At 45.9% G+C, this 14,122-nt stretch overlaps 1 protein-coding gene across 2 annotated transcripts in view; it reads right to left on the bottom strand.

Moving 5' to 3' along the window:
* GPD2 (glycerol-3-phosphate dehydrogenase 2) overlaps window positions 1–13,304 on the bottom strand; it is a 64,313-nt gene extending 51,009 nt beyond the window's left edge. The window contains exon 1 of one of the 2 annotated variants that reach the window (XM_056349649.1): window positions 12,876–13,304. The gene's annotated coding sequence lies outside the window, so the exon portion shown is untranslated. Of the gene's footprint in view, window positions 1–6,656; window positions 6,807–12,875 lie in introns of those variants that run through there. The other variant, XM_056349650.1, reaches the window with a different exon arrangement.
* Window positions 13,305–14,122: the final 818 nt, after the last annotated feature.

Here is a 14,122-nt window from a genome sequence, read left to right as displayed (position 1 = left end):
TACTGTGGCAAAAGCAGAACAAGAACACCCCATCATCAGCCAGATGGCCATCAAATCTTTACCACAACAGAACAGCTGATCTGCTTGACAAGATCACCTATAGCTACCCTCCCATCCCATCAAGCTACTTCTACAATTGCATTTGCCTAACAGCACTCCATCGCGCCTTCCAGCCAGGAATTACAATCCCTGTATTTATTATATATTAGCAATGCTTGTCCTACCCAGGAATGGTGGAGAAGCGATGCACTGCTAGTTAGGAAGCAGGTCCTTCAGTTCGAAGCAGCAGCAAAGACAGCGGACAAGATTAAGTGGCCTGAAACAAGCGCAGAACTTTACCATCTAGCCTTATGTGGGTCAGACTAATTCTTAAAAGACCCAGTGTTCTGATACTGAATGAAAAATTTGCATGGAACTGACCTGAATCTTAAGCAGGCACAACCTAATCCATCTTCCCAGGACCGCAGCAGCTCACATCGCATTAGAAACAACATACATCAAGTCTGAAGGACTCCCGTCAGTGCTCCAAGCCCTCCAGTTATCTTTGTCCAAGCCCCAGATTCACCCAGAAGTCTCCACGCATGAGATTTAGCACCATTAAGGCTTAAAGCAGAACAAGGCAACACGTACAGTCCTGTGCCAACACCGGAACACCAGCAGACTTAGAAGGCAGCGGGAGCGGCCCCGGGCCAGGAGCAGGGGGCAGGAGGGAGGCCCCGGTAGCCTCACCAGGGGGATCTGCCCTTGCTGTGGCCCGGGGCAAGGCCACGTGGGCCAGCGCTGCTGTCCTGGTCCAGCCCGGTGCTAGCATGGTGCCTCGCTGTGCTGTGCACCGGCTCATCTAGAGGCTTCACTGCCCTCCCCCCGCAGCTGCTGCCCATCCTACACCAAACACACCACACTGGGCTATAAACCATTACTTCTGACAGCGCACAGCTTTCGTGCCAAGAATTGCAGCAAACTACCTACAACTGAAAAGTTACTTCTTTGGCCGTATAAATACAATTAAACAGGAAACACTGTACATTACTATATGTCTGTACACATTTCATCTTTTTTCTCCTGTTAGTTCTTCCAGCTAGCATAATTTTTTCTTAAAAAAATACACCAAGCATGTGTATTAAGACACAAGCCAAACAAGAAATTTTTAAGACTGTAGAGATGGTAACTTCATTCCCTGTGCAATTTGCTTGCAGTACACACTGGGGGGGGACTCCACACACAGTTACTGTACACCAATATTTGATGTACAGATGTATGTATATGCAAGTGTTGTATGACTATGCAAATTATTATTGTACAGAAAGGCAAGACCTGAAGCTTCCCACAAGTTTTTGAAGAGCAACATGTACACTTTTGAAGATTCCCACCATAACAACCTTTCTTGGTATGTATGGAGAGTATCACATTTTCCACTTACTTCATACTTTGGACTCACAGACGACCAGCTTCATCTTTCCTTTATACCACAACAGGAGGAGTAAAAGGGAAAGGCAACTGTCAAAACCCCCATTGCAAGGGAAGTTTCTGAAAGGGAAGTTACCATGGAGGAGCTACAGCACCTCCACAAAAACAGGGAGTAAATGTTGAGTCAGGGATCTCGGACCTCACTGCCCATAACAGCAAGCAGCCACACTACCACCAGTACACAGCTACACAAGACATGCACCACGCCAGGGTGCTATCCATCACAGGTAGCCAGGCCGCTGCACTGCTGCAGCCACCCCTACACCTCCCCTTATTCTTGCCACAGAGCTCACTACCACCTTAAATCTGTTAAGACAACCTTTTGTAATATAATTTCTACAGACCTGAAAATACCTACGGATACTCATGAAGTTGTAACACAATATGAAATTCAGTATTGCACAAGAATTAAAACAGCAGCTGGAAAACTTGCACTGCCATCACCACACTCATCACCTCCTGCAAAATAAAAGAACGAAGACAATCAACATCGGTTCACATACTGTCTATAGCCACACGAAGCATATGGTGATGGTGGATACATACATATTATCCAAGCACTCTGTGTACTATACACTTCTAACATAAGGTTTCTTCAAGTTGCTAGGATAATAACTCATCTTTCAGACTGCAAACTGGTGGGAGTCTTGAAGTAGTTTCACACACCTTACGCATCAGCAAAGGAGTCACTTCAAGTAAGAGCATGAAACCCTTGCAAGTGCCTGTTCTGGGAACACAATATGCTCTAGAATCCAAGGGAGTTTAAAAAGAACAAATTAGCATCTTCCAACAAGACGGTTTACACGTCTGTAGAGATACTGGCTTTCAAGCAAACAATGGAAGTGCATCCTTTCAGTGTTTTACCATGTTCAGTAAGAAAAGGTGATGGCTGAAGCACAAATCCCTACTTATCCCTGTTAAGCTAAACTCCAAAAGTTCATTAACCATGAGCAAACTAATTGAGAGCCACAGCTCAGCAGCTGGTGTCAGACAGCAAGCACAGTCCAAGAGGGTCCTAGCCATGTGCTGACCCCCCCCACCTTCCACTGCACAACAAGGCACCCTCCACCCCAGGCCAAACCCAGCCTGCAGAAGGGCAGGCTGCAGGACCAGGGTACCCGACAGCACAGCCAGCACTCATCCCTGCTCCCTGTCGCCTGGCCTCCTTAAACCTTTTCAGAGACTTCATTTGGCAGACCAGGTGCACACCTACCAGAGTTAAACCACTACACTTTCACTGAGGACTGAACTAGAGCAGCACAAGGTATACAAGCCACCGACTAAAAGGCTCAGTGATCACCACCCATACCAGTTCACTCTAAAAATGCCATTTTCCACACAGCTTTGGAAGTCATTTATTTTTCTTTTTAAAACAAAGAAATCATGATCTTAGGACAGCATGTTCTACGGACCTTTTTAACAAGAATTTTATCAATACTTCTGAACAAACAAAAAACCCACAAAACCGAAACCCACCCAACTTTTTTAAACTGAAGAAATAAGGTACCTCTTTGACCTTTACATCTTTAGTTACAGGTTCAAAAACCCTTACTGCATCAACCTAAATCTAAAGTTTCTCTCATTGTGAATCACACTGGAAATATTAATATGAAGAAAAAAGAACATTAATTCCCCCAAAGTTGTGTAGTAGATTTCCAAGTTGTTTGTACAACAATGCTGCACAAGCTTATGAAAGTAAGCAGAACAAACAAACTCAACACTCACCACAATTCTGAGTTACATTGATAGCCTTATACTATTTTTCAGTAGTTTGAAGTATCTATTCTTCTGGTAACTTTGTTAAAAAATTTCAAAGAGAATAGGCTCAGTACTGAATAAAAGCTGTACTGGGACAGTGCTGGGAAATAAGATAATGACTATTATTACATCTGCTCTTCATGTTCAGTGAGCTACATCTACTCTGTTTCCAGCTCCCAACAGGCCCCAGCAAACAGCAGGCACAGACCCAAGGTCTCTGCTTTCAGCCACTTCAGTTAAAGGAGCTCCCGGTGCCATCTCCTCTATACTTCCCATCGGTGTCAGCAACCCCCCATGCTAACATACCTTCCCTAACCCCTTCCCTGCTGTTGTACTCACATATGCTGACAGGCAATGTTTTGTTATGGATGCCATAGGTTCTCATTTATTAACTAGGATAAACACTAGTTCTTCCAGATAGAAGAATTAATTTATAAACAAACAAACAGCAAAACCAAAAGCCCCCACAATGCTTCCTTTGATCCAGAAAGCTCTGAAGCACCTGTCACCAGCTCTAACACAACACTATAGAGGCAAGCAAACAATTTTTAAGCTTCGTATACAAAATCTCTGCTAGGAACCTAACAAACTCCACTACCAATTGCATGCAGTTGCACTCCTTCCTACATATAAATAAAGGACAGTCAGTCTTCAGAGGGTAAATGAATATTGAAATAAAATGAAAGTCCAAGTCAAAATCGGTTTCTTGAAAATTTTTGAAAATCTTGAAAATTAGGTTGAGATACAAAATCTTTAGAATGGTGTCTATTATATCACAGTCTTTTGGCACACTAACCTTTTGCACTTTCAAATTTCTAACAGTGAAACTTTTTACCTTATAGAACCTAGTGTAAGCAACGCAGCACAGGGAAGTCTGCAGAGCTCCACCAGCACCTGGAAGCGCTGACACTCAAGCACCAGCAGTTGGAGCCAGGGAGCTGAAACAGCCGCTGCCCGCCGGCCCGCCTGCACCGCCTCCCAGAGCTGGCTTCCTCACATGAACCCAGACACAAACGCGTACTGATAATAAGGGGGCAAGTGGCAGGGGGGGCAGGGGGTGGGGGAGAAAAAAAAGAGAGACCTGAACGTACCTATATACCAGGCTGGAAACCCCAGCGGTACAGAAGCTGCTTCAAAAGCAGCAAAGGGAATAGCCTCGAAGGAGGATGGGACAGGACAGCCGAGTGGCACTCGCCTCACTCACCTCTGTTGTCCCAGTTTAATACCTTAGAATACAAAACATGGTTGCTCACACACTGTTACAACTTGATCCGACTGCCCCGCAGCTTCCTCCCACAAACGAGCACAGTTTTTTCACTGCACACGTAACAACACACAGAGAGCTGTGACAAGCCTTTTTACTGACACGACCTACTTATAGCAACTCAGCTGACACCAAGGACGAGCTCGAGGCACTACCACAGTGGGCACGAAGGCACGGGCGCGTAGGGAAGGGGCTCCAGGATCGCTCCTGCAGCGGGACCTTACACCAGTCTCACTGTGGATACAGTTCTCCTAACCACACTGAAGTGAAATTAGATACGCAGCAGAGAACAGTTTTGCCACTTTCGTTACGCAAGATTATATATATAACACAAACAAACCGGCAGGCTCCATGCCCTCTATACAGGAGGGATTTCTAGCCTCAGCCCTCAGCGGTCGGCAAGGGGCTACCCTCCGCACGCCCGACAGCCGGGTATGTGTGTCATTAGCTCTACTCGGAGCCGATAGCCAGATTATATGCAGTTCTCCGGAGAAAGGAATGCTCCCAGGAGACCAGCTGCTCAAATTGCCACATAAATCTTGCTCACCATCAGTAAGAGAAGCTTATTCAGGGACAGAAAGGAAAATACGGCTTAACATAAGCCACTCCAACACAAAGCTAGACAGGCATTCAAACATACAGACAGTGCTTTTACACCTAGAACATCTCAATTTCTTCCTAGGAACCCGCAAGCCATATTTGCAAGGTATGAGCAGATGTATTTGGATTAGGCTGAACTGAGCTCGGGGCATCAGCAGGTACTGCAGACAGGCACAGCCCCAGACAAAGCCAGTGGAGACACAGTCTATACGTGCCTGGCTGCCATGCCGAGCCTCTGCCCTGGACTCTTCAGTGGAGCTCTGCTGGGGCATACCACACCTTCTCCCTGCCCAAATGCCCCAGCTTCATTCTGAAAGGAACTGTATTGCATGTGGGAAATGGCACTCAGCAAGGTCTCCTCCAGGCAGGACAATGGCTTAAACACTGCCTCAGTGTCCACAAAACCAGAGAAACCAGAGGCTCTCTGAACATACACTTGGGTTTTTTTTTCCTCAAGTTCTGTCCCAAAACTGCTGGTAAAGGCTGCTGTCAGCACCAAGCAGGATAAACCAGAGCATCGAAGATGAAAGGGGAAAGACTGCAGTCCACAGAATTACAGAGTGTGATCTACACACAGAAGAGCCTACACTTAAAGAACCCTCATCTTTTTTCAAGTAGGTAATAAAACCTGACTGTCTTCCAAGCCAAGATCAATAGCTTGTGATGGAAACCTAAATTTTAATGAAAATCATAATAGCAAACAGCATAAGTGATACAGTCAGAAGTCAGTCATCTTAACACAAACACTTTGAGTCACCTTTAAAAATGGCTCAAACAGTGTACAGTGCTTTAATGCTGCCAGTGCCATCTGACACTGTAAATAGGCATGTTAAGCCTTATCCTTAGTTTCAATACAGGCCATAAATGATACCCTTTGGACCCACGCCCTCGATCTAAGGGTGGCCTGAAGTCCTAAACAGGCTCTAGAACAAGCTCTGGCAGGAGCAAGGAGCTCTTGACTGGCATGGAAGGAGTCAGTAGCATGCTGCACGGGGTGGGTATTGTGCAAAGAGTTAAATAACCCACAGGGAACATTTTTCAGCGAATAGGTAAAAATTCACAGGGACATTAGCTCATACTTCCAGCTATTAAAGGACTCCTGATAAGAAGAAATAGGCTTTAAACTTGAAAAGAAACAGGAAGAGGGTGGGGGGTGGGGGTGGTGCAAGGAACTAGTCTACACAAATGGAAACTACAGAAAAGACATAGCAGGACAAGCTCATGCTTTCCATTTCCAAAAGTTTAAAAAGTTAATACAAACTGTCATCACAGCAGGCACTGCTCCCTCTTGCAGTACATTCTTAACCAGCAATTCAGTCACATCAACTTTGCTGTACATAAGCATGCAACAGTCACTTTCATAGGAAGCTACCGGGCTGGTGACTGGTGACCCTGCCTCAGCGAGGTCCCCGGGTGACTCTCACAAGCTAACAGACCCTGGACCTCCCGCATCATGGGCAAGGGCTCTGCTTCATCAATTAATATACTTCTTAAACACAGGATTCTTCTGCTTCACTTTCAGCCTCACATTTAAAAAAAAACAAAAAGCATACAAAGCACAACTTACATCACGTTTTTTAAAGACGTTATTTCAACACCATCTTCAGCAGATACTTCCAAGTAGCATGCCCCACACGACAAACATCTGCCACCCTGCAGCTCTCAATTAGGCTGATACAAATCCTAGGAGTGACTTGCCTTCCTTATTTCCCATAATGCCCAGCCCAGGTAGCTGCAAGACTGTTGGCTGGATCTTATTTTGAGTTGCGTAACCCACTCCCACCCGAGGAGGCCTGGTGACTGAAAAGGAAGTGCTGCAATTGCCAGCATTTCTGTACTCAAGTACTTTCTAATTATTAAGATATTGGGCTGGACCTAAGCAGTGCACCGCCAAAGTTGGGGGAAAGAATGAGAGGGATGAGGGAAGAGGGAGGGAAGGGGAATGGTGGAAAATTCAGATGCAGAATCGCGAGTTAGAGATCAAAGAAAGATGACTACTTTAGCAAAAGTGAAGAGACAGATGGATACAAACTGTAGAGCTTAGCAATAAGAGTGCATGACGCCCTGTATGCTGCCATCAGACATGGTGTATGAGACGCAAAACCTGTTAAATTAAGAGAAAAAATCCAATCTGTTATGTTGTATATCTGTGTGCTTTATGAGGCCATTACCATGGAATCTGGGTGCTTCACATTCCATTTTAAACGAACACATCTAATAAAGTGAGTCACTCAATGGAAGACTTAAAAATAGAAAACTTATAATCATCACCACTACTGTTTGCATAATTTGCCATTGGCACAGTAGCATGGTTTAATTCAATCTTTCTCATTCCTTCCAAAAGGTTCTCAGGTAAGTTTTGGGTCATGAGAGACCCAGACCAAATGTCCCTCCAGGCCAAGTCAAGAGTCTTGCAGCACCTCTGCTCCTCCAAACAGCTAAATTGTTATCCTCAGCTCCCTCTAGTTCAGCTTTTGATCACAGGACTACTTAAAAGGTGGCCACTGTGACGGTGCACAAAACAGCAGTAAGACAGGCCACAGTTACCACTGTGGGTAACAAACATTTAAAACTGTACTATTCTGAGAGCTTTACTGGCAGTTTGTTGGGTGTGTCAACGCAGGAAGTGGCCAGGTAACAACAAAAACTGAATGTAATCAGAAAATAATCCTATTAGCATCTCCCCCTAAGATCATCTACCAGCTCTCTCTCGTTTGCTTTTCAAAAGACTGAAGTGGTTAACACCAGCTTACATAGGATGTCAGACCATGCTAACTGAAGTAAGCATCTTAAAAGCAAGTGGTTAAAGTTTAAACCAAGCACAACTGAAGATGTTTCCCCTGCAGCACTCCCGACTCAAGCATCTCTCTCCTCAGCTGATACGAGTCTCATCTCCTAGGGTGCCCTGCACACTTGTTACTCAAAGAACAACGGCAGCAAACAAGAACAAAGCGGCATGCTTTGAAGGGCAACCAAAGCTCCTTATCACCTTGTCAGCAGAAGTCTGTGCCACTGATTCATGTCCTCGTGACTTCCACGAGTAGTTGCTGTAAGCCGTATGTGTAAAGAAGCCACACACCAAGAAAGAGTTCCAGTGGGTACGAAACATGGCTGACACATCATGTCAGAGTCCATCCTCCAGATCCCCTCCTAAAGCCTAATGAGGCTGGCAGTGCTCAAGGCCAGGCTGGACGCTGCTTAGAGCAACCTGGTCTAGTGGAAAGGTGTCCCTGTTCATGGCAGGGGGTTGGAACAAGATGATCTTTAAAGTCTCTTCCAATCCAAACCATTCTATGAAAGCCTTCAATGGTTACTTTGGATTTTTAAATACAAGTTACAGCACTTTAATTAAAGCAATTATCCAAGAACTACCTCACCAACCAAGCACAGAAACATAACCCTCAATATCTAGAGAGCTCACAGGGTTACAAGTGCCTTTCAGCCACAGACCATGCCACAAATGTCTAAGTTCCTGTACACAGAACTTCAAACGCAACAACCCAACAGGCCACCCTGCACTAATAGGTGGAAGAAAAGCAGCAGTTTACCATATGGGGAAAATCCTTCCCACGCTCCAGTACAGGCAACTAGCTCAGCTATCATGCCCAAAGTAGCGGCAGCACTTGTCATGCACAAAAATAAAGAAAAAACAAAGCAAAAAATAGGCATACTATTCTCACTCCTTCTCTTGATCCCAACTGCTTCAGACTACTTAATTTGCCTCCTGTACTTAGGTACCAAGATCTTCCTACCCAGCATTAGATGATATCCCAGCTGCGTTAACCTGTATCCTACAAGTAACGAAGTTTTTTGGCTTCTCTTTCCACTATTTTTATTTTTAATCTGACCAGTTCTTTCTCTTCAATTTCACTACCCTCCTACACTAAAAAAAGAATAATAAAAAGTCTTACAGATCGTGAGGGGAAAAGTCTGATTTGTAAATCTTTCTTGGGATTTTAGATAGTAATAATCTTGCCAGGGAAAGCAGTATGTTTCTGAGAAGAGGCAATACTTATAGACAGTGATGGCTGTAATCCCAAGCACTGTACCTAAGAACAGGAATGCAAAGAAACACTGAGGTCACAAGTATTTTGAGCTTTCTCACCATACCAACTTCATAATAAATTTATCAAGTTTTATGATAAAAGTATTTAAATTCCCTCCTGTCCTACGCAAAGACTACTTCGAAATCTGCCATCCAAGGAGTGGGAAAACTAGTCTCCAGCCTGAATAAATGTACACATGATGATTCCCATACTTTTTTGTTCTTGTGCCAACGTTGTCTTTAGCTTAAATAGTTCAAATAGTCATTCTTGCTTTCTAGAGTGGGGATTAATATCAGCCATAAAACCCACCATACACACAATACAATACACACAACACTATAAACCAATTACTGTAATTAGAAAGATGTGTTCCTGTTAGATAGTTAATTTATAGCTGTTCAGCCTTTCTGATATTCTTCATTTCCCCTCATAGTTAATGCAGCTATTTGATGAAACAGTCTACCAGTTCAGCTTAATCCTAATACTGAACTATATCCATGGGGTTTTTTCTGCTCCTCTAGTCAAACACTAAAGAGAAAGGATTAGAAAATACGGTGTTTCACTTACTACAAGACTGGACACAGATCTGCATATACAAACAGGTATCTGCTCAAAGAATAACTACAAATTAGGTGATTACTTAGGTGTGTCAAGGAAGTAGCCTAGTTTTATGTACTGGAATAAAGATTGAGACCTGATAGTATGTGCAAATCTAATCCCAGAGGACGGGCATGCATTCAATAGCATTTTGAAATCAGAATCAACACTATGTTTGAGAAACCCCTAGCTAAGAAGAGGGAAAAAAAAAAAGGCACAGTCCAAGACTTCATGCCCAGCCAGCAGAGAAACAACAACCAGGGCTCCACTGGCATTACTGGGCTGTAGCTCTGGGCAAGTTCATCTGGCATTTGGAAACCCCTTTGAGACAGAACTGCTCAAAGTTATTTAGGGATACGGAATGTTTCTAAAAGCAATACGGTGATACTGTAGGAGAGTTCTGATTACAAACTGTTTCTTCATTACATAAAAAGAACTGTTTTTGAAAGTAATGCTTTCTGGAAGACATAGGCTACATCTACATTTTTATTTCATCATAGTCTCCCTTTTTACCCAGCACTCAGCTTTCCAGTGGTCTCCTGCTCTCCCGAGGGCACCCAACAAGGCAGGGGACAGGCCTGTGCCCAGGCCAGTGGCAGGCACAGCTATCCGCACCCTTCTGGAGGAGGACCCTGTAGTCCTGCTCACATCCAAGAGCTCACATCAGCCCGGGCACACCCACGATGATAAAGATAATCCCCGGAAAAATGCAGGCTCAAACTACAACCCGAAGGCCAAGCAATATACAGTAGGTTAACTAATTTATACAACTGGACTATCACACTTCTGGTTTGAACAGAGTGCAGCATAGGCCCGTGTATTTTAGAAAAGGTAAAATAATTATTTAAGTCCTGTTTGCCAGCATGTAAACAAGCACTAGGATAAAAGTAAACCATTGCTTAACAGAGCTACTTGCAAATGCAAACCCTCTTTTGAAACCATCGACATATTTACATGTGAAAGTAGAAAGTAACAATTGCAAACTGACTGTGGAAAAAGCACATTTCTTTTAAATATTTGCTAAAGCTTGCAGAGACTTCTGTGAAGACAAATCAAGTAGCAGAAAGGAACTTGTATGAGCTTTCCTTTGGAAAACTGGTTTGCATTAACGGCCTTTCAATTTGCCACATCCATCCAGCTTTCTAAATTTGTATTAGTGACAGATTACCAGGTAGAAATGGATCTCTAGAGAAAATATTACATTATGTAATAAAGGCCTAGCTCACAAAGTTATTATTTCTATGCTCCTGTGCATGTGCACATATGCACACACGTAATTAAGCAAAACAAATTGTATATCCATATGTATACAGCCAAAGTAGCACTAAAGGTAAAAGGTGTGTATAATTTTTCATGCACATGCATGCCTACTCAAAACTTTCATCCAAAGTTAGACTAAATAAAATTGGCAAATGTCTAACATTAAAATTTATAATATTCTGCTTATTGCTACTATAGAAGAGCCAACATTGGATTTTGCCTTAGCTATCAACCCTTAAATATCTTGAAATATCAGATAGGAGTCTTTACTAGCTAATTGTCAGTCACTGCCGATAACTAAACATTCCTGAGGAACTGTACCTACAAATAAGTGGGGAAAAAAAAGGTCTGAAAACCTGCTAAAAGGTCAATTAAAAATACGCCACACTCCTGACAGCTGCGCCTCCAAGCTTGCTTATCTGTGGTCAGAAGATGATTTTACAAAATGACTCCAGAACCTTCGGGACAACATCAGTGTAATTACACTCAAGCAAACCTCTCACACAGGGGAACTTTCTGGGTGAAAACCCCACTGCAGAACAGCGATCATGGTTCAAAGCGACTCGGCAAAGCAGCAGACTGCAAACACTGAGAGTGAAGGTAAGACACACAGAGAAGGCTAGCCATGACCCGAGAACCACTAGAAGACAAACGCAAAGGTTTGTAGGGGTAGCAGAGCAACGTAGCTACAGGGCTCCCAGCCTTCAAGAGAAAGCAGTCCTTGCCCCCGCAGCTGTCCTGCACAGAGCTGGGAACCAACTGTGCCCAGCAAAGCTGGAGAGGCTCCTGGGCAAGGCTGGAGAGGCTCCTGGACGGCGTTGCCCTCTGATGGCAATAAAGACATTGGGAAGGCTAATAAAGAGCTGGGAAGAAAACTGCAAAGGCTTCAGCGCGGAGAAGAGAGGCCCTGCTTCCTAGCAGCCGGTAGAAAGCAACTCACCTTCAGTGCGCCTTTACTACTGCAACTGCAAACAGTAGGGTAAGTTCAGCAGGTAATAAATCTGGCTCTTTTAAACTTCAGGTCTCCACACACACACACATATCTTTTTCTGTAGTAATGGGCTTTAAAATGTTTACTGGAGGGATTGGTTAGAAGAGATAAGAACTCTAGAAAGTTTAGGACTTGTTACACCAATATGATCTCAACCAGAAATGGTCCCATGAGTATGTTCAATGCAAGTGAGAAGCAACTTTTAATTTTCCCAAGTCTAGTGTGGCTATGCTACTCTTTGCCTATAATTCACCCTTTTTTAGTAACAGGAGATGCTGTATTCTACCAGCTCCATCTGAGAATGAAAATCTAGTTAAGAGAGTTCTGCAAACCCTATTTGTTAAAGATATAGATAACTGCACTTGATATATTTAACAAAAATACAGATACCTGCAGGCCTGCAAACACGAGCCAGGGCCATACCCCGGGTTGCAGGGGCACTCTCGGGGGGCTCAGCCCCCAGCAGGGTGGCAACGCGCGGACAAGGGGGCCAGCTGCCAAGGACTTTATACTACTTCCATAGAACTGCCACACACTCGATTTTGTTGGTCATTTTTTCCATCCAAAAGCTTAAAGAGAACGGGGGTAGGGGGCTGGTAGCCGCTGGCAGCGCAGGCTCCTGCTGTACTTCGCAGAAAGTGAAGGTCCGGAGGAGCGCAGAGGCGGCCGCAGGTCGGTACCCGGGGCAAGCCAGACTCAGCCGCGGCGCGAACACGCGTGTCCGGGCAGCCCACCCCCGGCGCGCCTCCCCTCAGCGCGGCCGGGCGCGCTGCCGCCTCCCCAAGCCCCCCACCCCCGAGCCGGAGACGGCACCCGCCCCGCCGCCGGGCCCAGGTGCGAAGCCCTCGAAGCCGCCCGCTCCCCGCCGCCGCCAGAACCGAAAGCCACTTACTGCTGGAGCCCGGGCGAGCCCGCGTCCCCCTCCGGGCTGCTCACCGGGCGGCGGGAGGAGGAGTGGGGGGGCGGCCGGCTCCCTGCGCGCCTCCCCCGGCCGCGGCACGCCTCGCTTCGCCTGCGGCGGCCAGCCGGGCCCCCCTCGCTCCGCCCTAACCCCCGCGGCGCCTCCCCGCCCTGCCCGCCGCCTCACCCAGCCGGGCAGGCCGCGGCTGGGCCTAGCGGCGAACCGGCTCGCCTCAGGCAGGGAAGCGCGCTAGGCCCCGCGCCGGGGCCTGTTCCCGCCTTCCCGCTCCGGCGCTGAAGGGAGCGGCGCGCCCGCCTCACCCCGCTCTGTGGCGAGGGGCGTCGCGGCCCACCCCGGCCCCTCCTCCGGCCCGGGCTCCGCCGGCCGGCCGGCGGGGGCGCCGGGTGCTTCAGGCACTGCCGGCTGCTTCAAGCGCTGCCGCTGGGGTTTCTTGGGGTCGTTTGCTCTTGCCTTAGAAGCCGGCGCTGGCATTTGGTTGAATCTATCGTCTTCGCTCCTGAGGGGTTCTGGTGGTGGTTCGCTTTGTGGTCACGGAGAGGATTCTGCCTTACAAATAAATGGGGGACAGATCCACGATGTTAACATGAGTTGTTGTAAATATATTCTGTATTATTATGTGTACATATATTAATGTGCATTATATTGCTGACCATTCATCTACTGCAGATTCCTTCCCTGCTTGCCTAGTGGGTTAAAGTGCAGTGCAGTGGAGAGAAGACCTTTCTGACATGTCTCTCCAATTGTAATAACACCGTAATATTCATAGCCTGGATGATTCACAGAGGAAATACCAGACCAGAAAAACGCTAAATCTCTGAGGATCACCTTTATTTAAAAAAAAAAAAAAAAAAAAAAAGACAAGCCCCAAGCAAACAAACAAAAAAAACCCCAACAAAACCAAAACCATGGTGCACAATGGTTGTACAGAAATTCATGCCTCCTCTTTTTCAGTTGTCCTGCAGTGCTTACAGCATGGCATGGAGCAAGTTGAGAAACACCTCAGTGGCTTGATGCATCTGCCAGCTCCCTTACTACAACTGAAACATCTCATGAAACCCCACTGGAGCCATGGATTTCTAGCAGACTTGGTAGAAGCACAGTTTAGCCGGTTAATGCAGGTCTTCGTAGAAGCCAGACTTTCCACCTGCAGTCAGGCTGCATAGCTGCCCCTCTGGGGCACAGCTAATGGAGCCCACCACGGGGTGACACTCACACAG

Source organism: Falco biarmicus, chromosome 8 (genome assembly GCF_023638135.1).
Source record: "Falco biarmicus isolate bFalBia1 chromosome 8, bFalBia1.pri, whole genome shotgun sequence".
Classification (NCBI taxonomy): domain Eukaryota; kingdom Metazoa; phylum Chordata; class Aves; order Falconiformes; family Falconidae; genus Falco; species Falco biarmicus.
Note: the sequence above shows the minus strand (reverse complement) of the source record. Positions and strands in the feature narration are given on the sequence as shown.